This window comes from Coenobita brevimanus, chromosome 62 (genome assembly GCF_032717465.1).
Source record: "Coenobita brevimanus isolate Jiangsu-jjx chromosome 62, ASM3271746v2, whole genome shotgun sequence".
Classification (NCBI taxonomy): Eukaryota; Metazoa; Arthropoda; class Malacostraca; order Decapoda; family Coenobitidae; genus Coenobita; species Coenobita brevimanus.
The window spans coordinates 36,440,955-36,454,974 of NC_137015.1; the positions used below are offsets into that span (position 1 = coordinate 36,440,955).

The following is a 14,020-nucleotide window of genomic DNA, read 5'->3' on the forward strand; positions in this document are numbered from 1 at the left end:
TGTTATGATATACTGTAAGTGTGGCAAAAGGACTGTAGTCACTCGCGGCAGGAACCAAAGAACAGTAGACACAACGCGATGTGTTTACTGAACGCGGACTTTGCCAGCTCATCTTCACCACACGCTGCTCAACCCTCAAGGAGCTCCCAACCAGTGTACTTAGAACGTTAACTGTTTCAAATTATAAGAAAAAAAAAAAATTATGGATGTTGCCTGAGACTACTGAAATCTTAAGCCACTGATTCAGCTGACTTTTTTTTTTTTTTCTATCCCTCGAGGTTTCTGTTCAGCTTAAGAAAATTCCTGAGTAGCGAAGTGGTCATCAAAAGCTTTATCTAATCCCTCCAGCTCATAAACTCCCTCCAGATGGGGATATAATCGTCAAGTGATAAAAATAATACATAAAAAGGGACACCGTTTGAGGTTAATAACTCTTGCGACATAACAAATACTCCATTTTCCTTACCATCTTTCTTTTCACAACACCAGCACTAAATATCTTTCCTAAAACCGAGAGAGAGAGAGAGAGAGAGAGAGAGAGAGAGAGAGAGAGAGAGAAACCTGCTTATCAGAAAGGTGATCCGGTCTTAATGGTAAAAAGAATCCTAAAAAAAAAAAAAAAGAATAAAAATGGACCGAACACAAAAAGTTCTCCATTTACACACACACACACACACACACACACACACACACACACACACACACACACACGACGAAAAAAGTTGTAGAGAGGCTCCCTAGTGGACAAGATTATGGCTCAAGCAGCTCTCTGAAACCCACTTCTCCCTCAGGCGAAAAACTGGGACGTGGACCGGAGATTAGAAAAAAAAGAACACTTATTTTGTATTAATACGAAAATTAATGAAGGGTATATTAGGATACGCACACGCGCGCGCACAGAGAGAGAGAGAGAGAGAGAGAGAGAGAGAGAGAGAGAGAGAGAGAGAGAGAGAGAGAGATGAGGGATCATCTTTAGGAGCGGCCGTGTCCGTTTGTCTCACACTAAGGTTTATTCGGAAACGAGGTGTTGGACTCCCGCAGACTTTAGCGAAGGCACACCCACAACACAAATAATTGAATCACCCTCGCACACCCCACCAAACCACCTCCCCCACGACAAGATGTTCCCGTATCTAGTATTTTTGTTTTTGTTCTGTTGAACCGAACAGGTCTGCAGTGAGGTGAGCCCTACGACCTGGGAGTAATATGAGCTTGTGTGTTGTAATGTCTAAACCAAGGCATTTCCTGCTTCAGCGCATTCAGCATCCCAATATATGTTTTCTTTTTAAGAGTAAGGTTCAGTAGTTTATCGTAGTACATTTGTTTATGATACATTTGTTTATGATACCTGAAAACAATATCAACGGTGATATCTGAAAAAGAAAGAAATTCAAATGACTCCTTTATAACTCAGTACCACTGTCAAAGATCAAGGAGTTTAGCCCCTGGGCATCATCTGAGTCTCCAATACGCCTGAAAATGTTTAGGAAGTGGCGGTGTTGCCAACTGGTGGGTGTGAGGACATGATGTGATTGTTCTCCAGTCCAAGACGACGTTTCACTTGTTATATATATTAAGGCTTCTTTGCAACATAACTCCCTCATGGTGTGGGCAACCCTATTATGTTGCTCTTGCTAACGCCAGATCATTTTATTCAGTTGAATGTGAGTCACAGGAACTTAAATAAAAAAAAAAAATGCTGTGGTAATTCTGTCTCATGACTCAGTGTCAGCACCGCCGCAGGGAGTTGTGTACCTCACACGTAATAGCCAATATACGCGTGACGGTAGTCAAGGTACGGCAGGAAGGCCGAGTGCTTGCTCCATGCTTCCTTAAAAGCAGCTTAGGCAGGTTTCGTCATTTTCAGACTCCTCATGGTCAGGACACATCTAGTATTTTATTCAGGCTAACGCCAGACGATTTTATTCACCTAAGAATATGCCGCAAGATCCTGACAGTATTTAATCATTAATTTTGTAATTACTGATAAAATATCACTGACAACAAAATTATTCTCAAAATATATGATCATATTTTGTAACAGAACGCTGAAGAAAACTATAATTATGAAGAAAAAAAATGAGCATCAGAGTAACAATAAACAGGCGAAACTATCCTTGATTCTTGGTGCTGAGGTAAGATGCTGTATTGCAAGTGACAGGATACTCCATACCATCTTTTTATTAGCGATTTATTCTGCATATTTTATTTTGTTTTCTTCTTTTCCCACTCTCAGGCTCCTGGGACACACACACGTTAATTAAATCGTCTCGCGTTAAACAGAATATAATACAAGAACTGTCCCGACAATGAGAGGGCTAATGGAAGCAATATGAACACTTGTCACCCATGACTCTCAACTGAATAAAATCGTCTGGTGTTAACTGAGATAAGATACAAAAGTACTCCCGACCAAGAGAAGGTTAATATAGGTCGTTGCGACAGTACTACCAGCGTTTCATGTCTACAGAGCGTTTAATCTGACAAAAATCCCTAACCTCTTTCAGCTCAGTTGATGGCCATCAGTAGTCAGACTGGAGGGTCGACTTAAACAGCAACCAGAGATATTCCTACTTCATAACTAAGGGTTATTGAATTTCATGAAACCAAAACTTTGTATTAATCTTTTAGGAGTGGCCCAGTTCCGCAGGTTGAAAAACTGACAATGATTTTATAAATCTTTGAAAAGACGTACAGTAATTTTCATTTTAACCTGGGTCTTTCCTAGACTGGATAAAATCGTATGAAGGTGGCAAGAATTTAAAAAAAATGTTATTGTACTTCTGGGGTTATAAAGGGCAATTATAGTTTGTTGCGACTGTACCGAGTCCCACGATCACGATTACCACTTTGCCTTTACTTAATACACTGTTTATTATACATCCCGAACCCCACCGCCGGAAGAGAACAAGAAAGACAACGGATCACAAACAACTCCGACAGCAGAGAACCAGCAAAGAGAAAAGATGACAAAGATTAAAACGTGATAGAATCTAAGCTGAAAAAAAATAATAATAAGAAGAAACACATGATCTACGCAGTTTTTAAAGCCATCCAAAGCAGCACACTAAACTCAGTACTCAGACAAACTAATCCACAACCGTACACTACCATTCATAAAACATTTGCTGAACTGAATCGTCGAACAACACTGCAACAAGAAATCCAGCTCATGCAAACCTCCCGCGGCTCTAGTGCATCGAGGAGCGACGGGACGACCCGACAACCTATCACGCATGGCCTGACACGGGTGGGTCATTGGTCCACATTCTTAGCTGCATCAAAGGCTTTGTAACACCTCTTCCTAAGTGATTTACTTTCCATATAATACATAAACACTGTCTTGTACGTTATTAATATTATCTTAACATCGATATACTCTTAATCAATACCATACAACAGCATGAGGTGCAATGTGCAGAATACGTCTATAAGGATGAAGTGTCAAGAAGCCTCCGAAACGACTCATACAACAAGGACAGGGCACCAAAATTTTAACAATGAGCCAAGTCAGTCAAACCTGTGCGGTCACATGTTGCGAGTCAAGTCCATAGCTCTTTTAAGATGAGACAGATAATCACCGCTGTAAAACCCCACAGAGAACAGTACTCCAACGAAGGAAGGACTTATTGCAGTACAACTATACGACGTGGATTATCGTCGATCCTACACTTTCCATTAGTTTCGATCGCGAGCATACAGAACGTTGCTTGATACAGGTCACCGTCACACCCTTACACCTTTCAGCCACGTAAAATACATAGAGTGGAGATGTACTGGCCTATGACGAAAACTGAGTGTCAAAAGGTGTAAGAAAGATATAGAGTTTCAGGTCACTTGTATGCAGAATTTCATGCCTGGTAAACCTTCCGCCCACCCTCATAAATTATTCTATTCATCTATGACGTCACGCGGTAATTTCTATGGCCTCCACATGACTCAGCCTTAATTATTTGAGAGAGAGAGAGAGAGAGAGAGAGAGAGAGAGAGAGAGAGAGAGAGAGAGAGAGAGAGAGAGTGAGAATCCTAAACTACCCCTCGTGATGCTGTACAATAACAACCAAATGGCCACTGATCTGCACGTAACATAATAGCAGTAATAACCACATCAATCATTTAGTATTTTTTTGTCCCAGAGCAGCGAGACGGGCCTGGGGCTAGGCTATTCCCTCCCGAAATTTGAGGGGAGGATAGCCAGTCTCTCTTCCATGAGTGGCATTATATAAGCAACAAACCCAAATCATTCTTCGGATGTAAACCTTGACGGGTCTCAGTTGTAGCACAGTAACCCACTAAACCACCAGGCATCATTTAGTCATATGATTCCCACCCAGCGCAATAAGTGATTTCCAGAGTTACTGGAAACCAATTCGCCTATCACTCAGTGTGGAGTCACCTGAGGGTAGCACTATATCCAGTGAGTGGATAGTGAGCACCGTCACCTACAGCGGATGTGATAAAAGTGAAGCTAATTTAAGGGAACTGTGACGGATGTGTGGGTCTCGGTTTGTTTACAGGTGAAGCAACATCCGTTCACACACACACACACACACACACACACACACACACACACACACACACACGTATCTTTCAGTGTCGTAACCCTGAGAGTGGAGTTTTCGTGGAAGGCATTTGGAGGTGTGAACATGTACTGGTGCTAGTTTCTCACGTTTATCCTCGTCATCCGAGTCCCACAGTTACAAGTGGAATGTTGTAACATACTCCTAAATAATATGAGTAATAATAATAATAATAATAATAATAATAATAACAATCATCATCATCATCATCATCATCCAACTTAAAATCATTAAAACTAACCACCGTCATCATCATGCTAACTCTATTTTCATTACTGTAAACGGAGTGAGGTAGGATCCAACAACGAGGAAATGGAAGGAAAACACAGTAGCAAGAAAACTATAAAGAGAGTGAGCAACGAAAATGGACCAGCTCTAAAAATATCATTATCATCACCATCATCATAATAGCAACAACAATAATAAATACTACTACTACTTCTACTACTAATATTAAAAGGCTATACATCTTTGAGAGAGAGAGAGAGAGAGAGAGAGAGAGAGAGAGAGAGAGAGAGAGAGAGAGAGAGAGAGAGATGGGGGGGGAAGATATGCGGGTTGGAATGAGGGAGGGAGGGAAAAAAGAGGGCAGGAGGAGAACCAATGAAGGAGCGAGGAAGGCAAAAAATAAATAGATAAAAATAAAAACGAAGGAGAGAACTGAGGTAGAAAGGAGGTAGGATGCGAGAAAGAAAAGACAGAGTCAGGGAAAGAAGGAGTGAGAAGAGGTATGGGAAGGAAGGGGAACGGGAAAAACTGAGTGAATGAAGATGGAGGGAAAGAGAAAGAAGAAAGAGGAGGGGAGATAAGGGAAGGGACATAAATGAAGGACTGAGGGAGGGAAAGAAAAGGGAGCAAGAAGGAAGGGATGATAAGTAGGGAGAGAGGGAGAGAACGAAGAAAGGAATGAGGAAAACAGGAAGATACGAAAGAATTTACGAGTGCAAAAACCAACGATAGTAGGAAAAGATAACTCTCTCTCTCTCTCACTTTAGATCTATTTTTCCAGGAATGACAACGGAAAGACAGTGCACTCTCTTCCCTTGTCATCTGTTCCTCCTAAACCAAAACCTTTACTATGAGAGGAAAATGATCGTCGGCTGTCTCTTTTTGATGCAGAAAGAACGAGGAAAGGAGAGTGCACAACTTCTCGTGTGTCTATATTCCTTTTAACTTGGCCAAAAGAAACGGTATATCCATAGTGAATGCTAAGTTGTAACAAAAGATTAACATTACACTATGGTGCTAGTCGTGAAGAGCATTATTACAAGGATCCAGGGCCGTAGTACTGTCTTTTCCTGCCAGTGAAAACAGGCTTCAAAACGACGAAAATCTAGGCCAAGTTAAGGTGAAGAGTCTAGTCCTAAGTTAAGACGTGGAACCCACTGTAAAAATGTTTCGAGAATCCCAGCTGCTGCCTACGCGTAAACATATTCTGGTTTGCTAATGACACCAAAATAGAATATGCCTAACTTTAAGTCTTGCTGATATAAAATCATTAGCACATATACCTACAGATCGTGCTAGGCTAATTCCGGTGAATATTGGTTTTCAGTTTATCTTATTTACTTTACGCAACATTTCTCCCTTCCCCCCTCTCTGGCATTCATGGATTTAATATAAATGCTTGAATACTGGTACTAAATATATGCTGTTTATATGATGCATTGAAAGACATGTTCAAATGACTCAAACAGATCTTTACAAGTAATGGCTACAAAATATAATGTTTGTCCTAAGTCTACAGTCTACACTGGTCTGACCATCCATCCCCCTCGTAAAATCTGCGTCCCTCTTGTACCCCTACACACACACACACACACACACACACACACACACACACACACACACACACACACACACACACACACACACACACACACACACACACACACACACACACTGAAACACCCCAGGATATCCCCTACCTATCGCTCCCTGTTTCGCCTCTCTCCCTTCCTTCTTCACCCTCTCACAGGAGATATGGATTATGACGTCCTTGGAACCCCCTCCCTCTCACGCATCTCCCTCCCCTTACCCCCTCACTAACCTCCCTCCTCCTCACCTACTTCTTACGTCACCTCCTCCCTTATATCCCCTCCCTCTTCCTTCATATTCTCTTAAACTCACCTTCCCTGCCCTCTCCCTCTACTTCGAATTCGCTACGTTACACCCCTTCCTTCACTCTTACACCCTTCTCTCTCTTCCTTCATACTCTCTCACTTTTCTTCTTCTACCCAAGACCCATGTTTGTATGTGTCTTGCTTCTACCCTTCCCTCCCTCCCTCCCCGTACCTCACTTCCCTCTCCTACCTCTTACGTCACACCCCATCCCTCACCTCTCCTTCCCCAACCTCACCATCCCTCCCTCTCACTCTGAACCTCCTTCCCCCTTAGTCCCTCAACCTTACCTTCTATTTTCATCATTATCTCCATCCGCTTACAACTGCCTCCCTCAACTTTGCGTTCTCTCTTCTTTGCCTCATAACCACCCCATCTACAGTATACTCGTTACCAACTTGCCTCCCTCCCTTCTCTCTCTCTCTCTCTCTCTCACTGTCAAAATCTATAACATCCAGTATTTATATTAAACGTTAGCTTTTAACTGTTCTTTCATACCTCATATTCGCCATTAATGCTTTTAAACCTGGAGGACAAGAGGGTCTCCACATATTTTTCTCCTTGTTCCGTAGCAATCACTCCTCCAGCAACACAACCCTTTATAAAATACACCCCCAGCTTGACACTTAACATTATTCTGGGTTCACAACTGTCTCCTCCTATTCACCCCATTCTCTCACCCTTGTAATCATTCTTACTCCCCACAAGTTATTTCTTTTTAATCACATCATCCTCCACGCGGATATCCAGTCATTTAAGGGTGACTATGAGGTTTTATTATTCTGAGGCGGCTGGAAGAAGCGGCAGGACGAGAACGAAGAGAAAGGACGCGCTACTGGAGTAAACAGAAAACAGTGAAGTAGAGTGGCTTGGAGAAGAGGTAGGACGAGAATTATTGGGCAAGAGAGTCGAGTATAAATGAAACGGTGAACTAGGGTGACAGGGAGAAAAGTTAGAACGAGAACCAGATCTAGGAACAAAACAGTGGTTGGAAAAAGAGGCAGGGCAAGAACCAACTGTAGGAACAAGGTAGTGGTTGGAAGAAGAGGCAGGCGAGAACCAGGTGTTAGAATAAGGTTGTGGCCGTGAAAAGAAAAAGCAGAACTAGAAACAGCTGTAGCAACAAGGTAGTGATTGGGAGAGAAAAGGCAAGGAAAGAACCAGAAGTAGGAACAAGGTACTGGCTATGAGGAGTGGCAGGCCAAGAACAAGGTGCTACAGTAGAGACTATATAATGAACAGTGTAGTGTCGGACGAGGGTTTGTTGCTGTGCGGGGACAAGATCACCTGTAGTCTTTCGTCAGGGTCATCCATTAGAGGACGCAGCATCATGCAACACAGAAAACAGAATTAATTTTATATCCACTTCATATTCTAAGTTACTATCCTTTTCTGTGTTTCAAAATACATCCTGATAATCTAGGGGTATTATCTTTCAATTGAATCTGTTGCCAGACGAGTAATCCGAGAGTTCATTCAAGGTATCCACGACAAAAACGTCTCATCACATTTCTCCACCACTTTAAATCGCCGACCTTCACGTACCCCTACTTTATCTTTCCTTGAATTAAACAAAAACTTTTATATACATCCATATATCCATCCATACACAAACTCTGTCTGTCTGTCTCTAAAAAGTTTATAAAAGGTACACACATTCCAGGAACTCTGATACACACACACACACACACACACACGAAACAATCCAACTGGCTGTCAAGTATACACCCACCACCATCGTCTAACAAGTGAAATCTCTCACATAATGCGGACATTTTTCACCGACAAAACATGACGGTGGCTTGCTGGAGATTATCACATTATTCATTCCCGTACACAGCGACAGAAGTAGCTGTGTGAAGTACGCTGCATGTGTATGGATGTGTCTGTGACGTCCTAGGGATTCCCAAATTACTAGTTGTTTTTCCCACTACGCCCACCCTTCCTCGGCCATTCTTTCCATTTTGTATCACTCAGATTTCAGAAAGCTTCGTTCCTCTTAACCTGCACCTGTAATGTCACTTACAGAAAGTAAAAATAATAATAATAATAATAATGGTAAAAAAAAAAAAAAACTGATCGACAACTAACCTTGGAACCAGAAACCGCACACCGATATCAAGAAAACGCTGAATGCAAGAAGAACAACCTTCGCGTCAGAAAATGCGTCGCAACACAATCGAATTATATAATACGTTTGGATTTCTGTAGTAATAAACGAATGAATGAAATCACTACGGAGGTGGGCATTTCCTGGATAAATGGTTGCCGCAAGTGAGAATGGGTGCGGTTGCTGAAAGTCGGAAAATATCTGTGTATATATGGCAACTTTGGATGGCCGAGGTTCAGTGCATAGCAAGAAGCGAGTGGGGGTGGACGTTAGGGCTCCCTGCTGGCTACAATCTATTTGGTTGCCATAGTGACAGTTGTGTATGTTACGGTACAAGATCGCAGAATATCAGGTTAGTGCATTGTTAAAGAAATATAGACGTTATATTATTACCTCGACAGGTGTTAAGATACCACTGGCTTTTCAGTACTTCCTTTAACTGAAGATAAACGTTTGATGTCAGCCTGTAAGAAATGCCTAAGCTGACTAAAACAGTGAAAGGTTAACTGCTCTCATTTCCTTCAGCAGGCTAAAACAGTCGAACGTTAATTGATCGCGTTAAATGACAAAAATTCAATATTGTATGATGTGTTTTTATAATGCAAAGCCATCGATTTACTTCATAAGTGGTGCTATTCGGTCATACGAATCACCTGGAACATGGGTTGAAGTGTAGAGCTTCCCACTGATGGATGTCAGGCCGAGCAAACCGACCCGAACAATACTGTACATGCTTAAAGCTGTTGAGTTAGAGGAGGTCTGGATGCTTTTCCTCCTTCCCTTTCACATCCACTTCCTTGCTTCTCACCTGACCACTTTCCCTTCGTTCCTGTCATATTTCCTTCCTTCCGTTTTGTCCTTTCCTTCCTTCCGTCTTGCCTTTTCCTTCCTCTCCCTTTTCAGTTCTTCTCTATCTCCCCCCCCCCTTTTCCTAATTTCCTCATCTCCTTCTCCCAGTGTAGTTCTTCCTTTCCCCATTCCTTCATCCACTACCTCTATTTCTTTTCTTCTCCCCCACCTCTCCTTTCCATACCCTCCCCGACTACTCTTTTTGTTTCATTTCTTCCCCTTCTTACACACACACACGGGACAGTACGAGCTTGACTCATTCCTGTGAAGATACAATTAGGTAAGAACACACACACACACACACACACACACACACACACACACACACACACACACATTGCAGCCATGACCAAATGACTATGGCTATGACTGCAGCCAAGTGTAAGGAAAACTCGTACACAGCACGTGCGATCGAAAATTGGCAAGAAGTCAATGGGTCAGGTCAGGTCATTGGGCAAGGCCTTAACAGTGGATGACGGATAGGCTTGCCTAGCCACATAAGAGTTGCCTAGTCTTTTTTTTTTTTTTTTTTTTTTTTAAAGCAGAGAAATTTTTTTTTAGCAGAGAAACTGTGATCTCAAAATCTTATACATTTTCCACTGTACTCGTTAAAAGACTGAATTTTACAGGTTTGTGTGTGTGTGTGTGTGTGTGTGTGTGTGTGTGTGTGTGTGAGGGGGGAGGGGTAGTGAAAGTGACTGTGGACGGGATGTCTTCTCAGCGGAGGTTAGGGAGATAAGAATGGGTCACTGCGTCCCCCCTTCCCCCCCTCTCTCTCTCTCTCTCTCCCTCCTCCCCTCTTCCTCTCTCCCGTCCCTCTCCCTCCCTTTCCTCTCTCTCTCTCTCTCTCTCTCTCTCTCTCTCTCTCTCTCTTTGCATACCCAAACAGCGCAACCCAAGAGAACCTCTCTCTCTAATATGTAGGTAATATATATCATCAATATTTTTATATATAAGGTACATTATATATATATATATATATATATATATATATATATATATATATATATATGTATATATATATATATATATATATATTATGTATGTATAATGTGTGTGTGTATTATTATGCATCTAGCTCCTCCCCATTTCTCCCCACTACACAACTCTTCAACTGCCCACGGACATGGATTTACCCACGAGCTGAATCATAATCACTACCACCTCCATCATCATTACCATCATCGTAATCCTATTCGACTACCCCACATTACACTGGGTAGTTAGGCTGCAGCAAGGGGAAAACGCAAAACTAGGGGAACTACTAGGTTCGATTACACTAATCCTTTTCCACTGATATACAGCACACACACACACACACACACACACACACACACACACACACACACACACACACACACACACACACGTAGGACAGCTATAACCATATCGTAACCTTATTCCAGTATTATAAATACGAAAAACAAAAGTAGGTCAACTATCATCCTAACCTTATTACACTTCAATAAATAAGACAAACAAACGTTGACCAGCTATCATCATGCCGTATCCTAACCTTTATTCCACTATCATAAAAAAAGAAGACAAAAGGAAGACAACTATAATTATCCTAACATTATTCCAAAAAAAAAAGGTAGAACAACTATCGTCATATTCAAACCTTTATTTCACTATCACTAAACAAGATGAGTTATCCCAGAAACAAAATTGAGTAGCAAACATAAAAATAAGGCAGGTATCATAATCATCGTAATAATAATAAATATTGTTATAATTGGGGCGATTATTTTGTTTCAAGAAACAAAGGTACAACTATCTGGCCTTGCGAAAGTGTGCCTCACACTCCCCTGAACTCATCAATCCTAGGAATGTCGGCTCCACCAGATAAGCGAAATCATCCACACACTGTCCCATCTAATTAAGTCGCCCTCGCAACAGCGGTTGGGTAGCCTCTTCCGTCAGCCGTTAAGTACGGATGTACAGAAATAAACCCCAGATAAGAAGTGGTACTGTACATACTTGTCACATCCAACCCTCACCCAACAGCACCACCACTATCATATCCTGTGAAGGGTGGCTCCAACATGATGACCCGCAATGTTTTCTGTCTACTTAAGCAGTGACCCCTCACAACTGCCATGACAAACCACTCTTCCTCGTACACCACCACTCATGTCTGTCTGTACAGTAGTACGACACCACATCCTGTGAGGGAGTAGCTACGACCATGTGTGTGTGTGTGTGTGTGTGTGCTGCATTTCTGACCATAATTATTAACCCCTTACTACTTTGTCACTGCCTTTTGTAACTTTTGGTGTCGATGAAATTTCTTTATACTCGTACGTACATTTCACCTTTGGCATTAGTGGTCGCTCGGAATGTTTCGTTCAGTAAGTTTCTCGCGCAATTTTCTTCAAGTATTTTAGTTCTGGTATGGATTATCTATTTTCATGTATGATTTATGTCTCTTAGGAACTGGAGAATAGGAATGATATGCCTTAGGAGCTGCAGAATAGGGACAATCCTACTGTTTTTGTACTTTATATCGTACTTAAACTTCTGTAAATGAGAATAATTGTTGCTCATACCCCTTAGACGGGTCACTTCGTAAGGACAGTTTGGTCTGGAAGAATCATATCCATATAGTGATAGTGTGAGGATACAAGTCTCAGTATATAGGTATAGGTCTTCCTATTGAACACATCACGCCGGTTATAAATTAGGAGTCAGTTAGCCTACGTGCATCTGTTATATCGAGGAATATTACTATATAGTTCTACCCCATCCCTGCAGCCCCTTCCCTCCCTCCCTCCCGTTCCTCCACTTCTCGGTATCGGCCTGACTGCAGCGGGAACCAGACACGCACCTCCTCAAATCCTGTTCGTGGGAAGATGGGATGGGTGGGATGTTGGGGGTTCAAGGTTACCGACGCTTCATCCCACACTACCCTCCTTTCCCTCACCTGCCCTTTTTCCCCTGTGCTTTATCCTCTCCATCTCTATATGCAGTCCCTCTTTCCTCACTCCCCCTCATATCCTACTGTCCCCTTCCTTTCCTCCTCTCCAGTCGTTTCTTCCCTCTTGTCCTCTTCCTTTCCTCCTTCTCAGTCCCCCTCCTTTCCTCCTCTCCAGTCCTCTTCCTTTACTTCCCTCCAGTCCCCTTCTTTTCCTCCCCTCTAGTCCCCTTCCTTTCCTCCTCTTCAGTCCCTTTACTCTTCTCCCCACCAGTGTCTTTACTTTCCTCCCCTCCAGTCCCCTTCCTTCCTTTCCAATCCCCCCCTCTACCCTCCCTTCCAGTCCCTTTCCTTTCCTCGCCTCTAGTCTCCTTTCTTTCCTCCCCTCTAATTCCTCTTCTCTCCTCCCCTTTCTTTCCTTCCTTCTCGCCCCCTTCTTTCCTTCAGTAAGGCCCCCCCCCTTTCTTTCCTCCCTCTAGTCCCCCCCTCTTCTCTCCTCCCTCGTCTCCCCTTCTCTCCTCCCTCTAGTCTCCCCTTCTCTCCTCCCTCTAGTCCCTCCTCCTCCTTTCCTTCCTCCTCATCCCCCTTCTTTCCCCCCCTCAAGCTCCTCTCTTATTTCTTCCCTCTAGTTCTCCCCTTCTTTCCTACCCTGCGATCCATCCCCTTTCTTTCCTTACTTTCTTTTCCCCCCCCCCTTTTCTCCTCCTACCTCCAAGCCTCCATCCCCAGCCTTCCTTCCCTTGTCTTTCCTATCTCCAGCCCATCATTTTTTCCCCCTTAACATCCTTCCCTTCCTTTTCCTATCTTCAACTCTCCATTTATCCCTTCCTTGCCCTCCTTTCCTCCACTCGTCTGCCTCAAACCCTCCAACTTTTCCTCCCCTGCCCTTCCTCCCTTCCAATTTCTACCTCCAACTCGCAAACCTTTCCCTCCGCTACCCTCCTACACACACACACACACACACACACACACACACACACACGGGTCAGCCAAATATGCTGTTAACTCCAGTACAGACATTTTTTTTTTTTTATGCTGTTGGTAAATGTGGTGCACTAAGCTGGACTGAAGGCATGTCTTTAAATAATGTTCAGTACATGTACTGTAAAGGTGAACATGATCTTTTTGCCAATAGAGCAGGTTAATGAAGTGTGAGTGGTGACACGTCCTGTTTCATCGATCGAATCCAGAACAAATAACAGAAAACCCATGATTAGAACTATGGTTCACATGATTACAACAATTAAAATGGCATTTGTTGAACAGAAGAGGTATCATGGAACTTCATATGCTCATAATAATATGGCAATGTGCAGCCCTAACATGTAGAGATGAACTGACAACACACCCATGATCCGTACATACGGTACCGAAATTCCACCTTCCGCTGAAGAAGCAACATGTAACACAAAAATACTGTACCACTGCTATACCAATCACTACTAC

At 42.7% G+C, this 14,020-nt stretch overlaps 1 protein-coding gene across 1 annotated transcript in view; it reads left to right on the top strand.

The window, feature by feature from the left end:
- Positions 1 to 9,070: 9,070 nt before the first annotated feature.
- The window catches only part of LOC145404129 (iris-like), a 36,982-nt gene continuing 32,032 nt past the window's right edge, over positions 9,071 to 14,020 (top strand). The window contains exon 1 of the mRNA XM_080275757.1: positions 9,071 to 9,163. The gene's annotated coding sequence lies outside the window, so the exon portion shown is untranslated. The remainder of the gene's footprint in view (positions 9,164 to 14,020) is intronic.